The sequence below is a fragment of the Microtus ochrogaster genome, chromosome 26 (genome assembly GCF_000317375.1).
Source record: "Microtus ochrogaster isolate Prairie Vole_2 chromosome 26, MicOch1.0, whole genome shotgun sequence".
In the NCBI taxonomy this organism is placed as follows: Eukaryota; Metazoa; Chordata; class Mammalia; order Rodentia; family Cricetidae; genus Microtus; species Microtus ochrogaster.
This window is the reverse complement of record NC_022025.1, coordinates 3655474-3661488: the sequence shown is the minus strand read 5'-3', so window position 1 is coordinate 3661488 and position 6015 is coordinate 3655474.

Here is a 6015-nt window from a genome sequence, read left to right as displayed (position 1 = left end):
CTCTCTCCTTCTGCTCCTGATTTGGACCTTGAGATTTCAGTCCAGTGCTCCAATGTGGGTCTCTGTCTCTGTCTCCTTTCATCACCTGATGAAGGTTAATATTAAGGAGGATGCATATATGTTTGTCTTTGGATTCATAGCGGACAATGAGGACTACTGAGAACTCAAGAACAATGGCAATGGGTTTTTGATCCTACTGCACGTACTGGCTTTGGGGGAGCCTAGACAGTTTGGATGCTCACCTTACTAGACCTGAATGAAGGTGGGTGGTCCTTGGACTTCCCACAGGGCAGGGAACCCTGATTGCTCTTTGGGCTGATGAGGGAGGGGGACTTGATTGGGGAAGGGGGAGGGAAATGGGAGGCGGTGGCAGGGAGGAGGCAGAAATCTTTAATAAATAAATAAATAAATAAAATAAATAAATAAAAAGCAGTTGAATGCTGGGTGTTACAGGCTATTGTTTTGTAGGTGTTGCTTAACAAAAAGTAACTTTTATTACCTATGTGAGCTATTGCCATGAGAAAATGGAAAACCTCTCTCAGTGATTTGGGGTCTAGATGAAGGGTCAAGGCTTTGAAAGAGCTGTGGATGAGAGATTAGGGGAAAATAAAATATGCTTGAAGCCAGAGAAAAGGAGACCTTGATGGAGAAGAGGTGCAACATCTAACATCAATGTCCTCTGTAGGGGCAGAAAACAGAAAAGCACAGAAGAAAATGGTCAGGCTTTAGTAAGGAGACTTCTGGGTAGGATGATGACCTACTAAATTAGGAGAAGAAAGAGGCAGACCAAATAAGCGTTAATTAATATGAAAGTGCCAAGACTTTGGTGATTTAAAGAGTAAACTATTTCTTAGCATCATCCTCTCCAGGTGGCAAATGAGGCTGAAGCAAAGATGAACGCAGCATTGTGACCCCAGAGTCTATTCTGTCCCCCAGCTGGGTTGAAGGTGGTGCCTTGTGGGTTTCAAACAGTTGGAAGCTCCTCGACAGATTTTAAGAACATGGCCACCAGACGTGTCCATTAGGCAAAAATGTTTCTGTGAATCTAAATTAAAGGCACAATCCCACAGCAGCCTTTGTGGGACTTAAGAGAAAAGAGTTTTGACTGAAGGAGAAGTTTTGACTGTGGCTTTCATGGACGAGAGAGGCTCTCAATAAGATCGTCAGGAAACATGGAGTTTTAAAGTGATGTTAGGCCCCAAAATGTTGCCAGTTAACACTAATGATTACAAAGTTCATATAAAATGAAAAGGGGCCTCAGCCTGAACTCACCTGAGAAATCATTCAGTCATAATATTGGGGTACACCAGTAGGAAAGGAGCCATGGGGTTGTTGAGCCCTAATCAAGGAGCAGGCCACACTGTCTGCGAACCTCAGAGCCGTCCCAGACTGCTGATTACTGCAAGCATTTGAACCATCTGTTTGGGTCGTCCCTGCTGACCCTACCAAAGTAAGATAAATGTGGAGCGAATACAATGGCCTGCACATGAGCAGCCTCGTGTGTAGCTCTTTAGCTAAATTTAGTGAGATTCCAACAAAATCCTAAACCCTAGACAGATGCATGCCAGCTGATGTCTTTGAGGATGTTGTGCATTGTGGAGTGTCCCTGTTGATTATTATTGTCAACTTCACAACCTAGCATTAGCCTGGGAAAAGGGAACCTCAGCTGATGGATGTCCAGACAAAATGCCCAGTGGTCATGTCTGGAAGAGACTGTCTACGATGGAGTGGGAGGGGGAGGGCCCAGCCCACTATGGGCGGCACCACCTCTAGGCCTATATAAGAAAGTGGAATAAGCCAGTGACCGGGCTAGCTAGGAGTCATCTTCTGCAACTTCTGCTTCAATTCCTGCTCGAGTTTTAGCTCTGAATTCCCTTCTGCAATGCTGGAGTGCTGCCTCGAAGTGTAAGAGGAAACAAATCTTTTCCTCCTCAGATTCCTTCAGGTCGGTGTTTTAGCGCGGCAATAGAAAACAAACTAGAATGTAAGGGCGTTTTGTATACGGGATCAGTGTACACGACTTGTGATCAGCAGTGACCTGTGTATATCTATATACTAGGGCCACAATTTCTATTAAGAGATAAGGTCTGATTCTCTTTCCTTTCAAGACAGATTGGCCCTGATTTCTAACAAGCCCGGTGCTACACCATAAAAAGCAGTGCAGCTTCACTTGGCTGTCTTGTTTGTGTGTGGAGAGTGGAGCCCAGAGTCTCTATGTACATTATTCAGCTAACCCAACACCACTGAGCTTAGGAGACCTTGTGGGGAGCCATGTTAACTTAGAGAGCTCTCTCTAATCCAGCTGCCTCTGCTCAACTCAGTGACCAGTTAAGATCAGGTACCAATAATAGCACAGCCTTAGCCACCATCAGATTGCAGCTTGATTTCATCAAATGTTGCAAGTCACAATCATCAAGATAAAGTCCTTCTGAACCCAGTGAAAGCACGAGATAATAAATGTCTGTTGTGGGATACATCATGCGGGAAGGGAGCTATCACGTAGAAATGCACGGCCGAACAAACAAAGCACCAAGCTACATTCTGCGGGAATGGAGAACCTTGGAGCTCGGAGCAGCTCAGTGTGAATTCTCGCCACCACCTGCGGGCTTCATTCCAGCAGATCCTGTCCCCTACTTTGAGACTTCCTCTGGACTCCAGGCCATACTTCCTCTGACAACAACACTTTAGGCTCCACGTCAGTAAACTGGGGCCTTGGCATTTGCTAATGTCTTTTCAGATTCTAGTTCATTTTGGCCTCACAAGACCATATCTTCCCATCCTCAGGTTTTCTGACTATAGGGACCCAGAGCACCCCTGCCAGCCTGCCCTGTATCCAGGCTTTATTTTTAGCCGGTGCAAACTGCCTGCCTCTCCTTTGCTCTTCTGCGGCACAATGGGAGCAAACATGGTGTACTTTCAGAAAAGCAGAAATGAGGCCTATCCGGATCCTTTCACAGACTCGGGGAGGACTCTTAACCCTGACTTTCCCAACCCACAATGTGGGGAGGTGCCCGTCCCAGGAGAGTGAGATTGGGCTCTCCAAGGTGCAGGGCCCACTCACCAAGACTGAGATAAGTTCTGTGTCCAGTGCTCACTGAAAGCCTTAAGGCAGCTCAGCTAGAGACAGACTGTTCCCATCCAGGAGTGGGGGGTGGGGGAGGGGTGCGGGGTGGGGAATCTTTGGGTGTGTGGCTTATTGCTGCTGCAACTCTGAGAAACTGCTGCTTGATTTCCACTGTTGTTAAATTTGGGAGCATTCCATTGTCATTTCTGAAAAACATGACCGCTCTAATAAGGCCTTCTGGAGCCTTGAAGTAACCGTCAGAGGAGAGATAATTTCCCTGAGTTAAGCCCCCAGCACAAAGGTGCCCATTCATGATCTCTGTCCCAGAGTTTGAATATGAGGCTGACATCATTGTCATCAGCAGCTCGGGGATTTATTTTGTGGCTGCAGTGGCAGCATTTGCATCACATTTCCACGGTGCAGCCTAACCCTCAAAGGATCAGACGGAGACACCAGCTGCACCCCATACCAGCACGGTGACCTTGAATTTACTAATTCATCACTCAGGCCCTCACGTTGGCTTGGAGTATGGGCATGCACCAGGCTTCCCAGTGAGCCCTCCCTCCCAACAAAACTGCAGCTGGCAGCCAGAGCCTCCGAGGAGAAAGAGCAGCAGCTCACGCCACATGCAACTGCAGGCCAGCACGCGCTGAATTTCAGAATAAGCATCTGGCTAAAACCCGAGCATTAACCGACACAGGATGGCCAGGAATGGGGTCTTTAACTGATCCTCGAGAGAACACTGCGTGGCTTACTATTTTGGCAATGACTGAAAGCATGCGGGTGCACTTGGATGTGGCACAAAGACTGAGGGAGGATTCAGCCCCTTTTCCCAGGTACAGCTTTCTGCCAGAGCTCCAGCAAAGTAAATGGACCAAAAGACACGTGTAACTATGGCACACGGAATGGAAGCCTGAAGTTTGAGGAGTACTTCCGTTACTTCATAGAAAACGAGAAAGAATTGGACCTCTATTTTTTTGTTTGGCTTTGTGGAGATACAGGGAAGGCCAATAGGCTCCTCTCTGTGTGTTTTCTATGTGCCTAAAGCTAAATTCTCTCACTGCAAACATCTGAAGACCACGGAATTACGCTAGGTACAAGCTATAGAAATGAAATAGGTAAGTCTTGGTGGACCCCTTCGGGAGCTCGGTGTCTTGAGGAACATCAGAAAAGTACTGGTCTAGAGTACAATGTGTGTGTTTGTCTATATGTAAATATATGTCTCTCTCTATGTGTCTGTTTATGTATGTTTTGTGTATATATGCATGTGTATTTCTCTTTCACTGTGTCTGTTTATGTGTGCAAGAGCATGGATATGGGAAGGCCTGTGCAGAGGGCCCTGGGTGGATTTGTTATTTTAAAACTTGAGAGTCACATTGAATTATAACACTTAGCTTTGGCAGAGGAAAGTCAGAAACCTCAGTGTTTCTTCTGCAGAATTCCAGAGCTGGGGCTGAACTAATAGGAGTGAAGGAGGTCATGGCACCATGCGCTGCTCTGTGTTTACTTTTCCTTCCCTCTAGAAAACCCTACCCATGTTCCCTTGGAGACTCTCTTGTGTCGTTTCCAAGGCAGCCTCCCTTTTCCCAGCCCCAGTCCCAGCTCTGGAACCTAGGAGAGGTGACCGATCTTCATCAGCACTTCCATAGCTTTCTCTCATATCCCTGCCATGAATACAGAGTCTGCACAGATCTTCATCAGCACTTCCATAACTTTCTCTCATATCCCTGCCATGAATACAGAGTCTGCACAGTTGTTTCTCCCATTGAAGCTGAAGGCAGGGCAGTGTCTCCCCCGTTCACTGCCTGATGAGCCCAGCTCAGTGTGAGACTCGCAGGAGGCATTTCAAAGATGTTCGGAGAAGGAATAACACGAAGCAACTCAGGCCAAGGTCATGGTTCTTGAAGGAGTCTTGGTTGTGTCATTCTTTGCTGGGAACCTCAAGATACAATTCCTACCTTTTGGTACCTGCATTCTGGCCCAGCTTTCACTTCCTATTCCCCATTGCCGCAGCTGAGATCCTTACTGTTTCCCCAAGTACCCTGCACTCCTAGTGTTTCTGTTCCTGTGTTCGCTTCAGCTCAGCATGACTTCCTCCCCTACTTCAGCAGCTCGTGTTAAGATGGCAGTTCCTTTGTTGAAGTTCATTTTGGATGGTCATCCTTCAGGAAGTCTTCCCAGGTACTTCCCGACTTTCTTACTTTCTTTGAATTCTGTTTCATTCACACCGCTGTCTTACTCTTGGAATTCAGTTACTCCAACAACACTTATAGGAAACCTGGATGGGCTAAGGTATTATTCTAGGATGTAGACATGGAAGCTGGAAAGGGTCTAGAACTCCCCAGGGAACTGGAGTCAAACATGTGGACCCAGGAGGAGGTAGTTATGGTGAGATGGAAACCATCCAACAGCAGAGATGCCAGCACTCACCTCTTCAGCTCGTCAGTGCTGGAAACGGCTTCCTGTGTTTTTATTTATTTGAAGTCCCTGAGGTTGAAATATGGCCATGTGTATGCACTTTGCCACTGAGCAGCCTGGCCCCAACTCCCAGGGTTTGCCTCTTAAGCATTGTTGGAGAGAAGTGCTGTTGATAACCCATTTCCAACACTCAGGACATTTGTGGTACATTGTAGACCCTCAATTATTAGTTATCAAACACATTGTTAGAGTGTACTGCTTTAGCTTTTCCAGTTAGCTCATATTGATGTCTTGTTCAAAGTCACTAAAAGATCTTTTTGATTATTTTATCATTCCATTCCAATAAGACATTCTTCCATACTGTTCCTTCCCCTTTCACCTAACCATATGGCTTCCAACAAGGTCTTGGTAGAAAAAGATCGGTTCTTATGGCCAGGCAGTGCCTTGTACATGATACTCAACAGTGCATATAGGATCCACCGACTACACTAACATATAGGATCCACTTACTACACTAACATATAGGATCCACC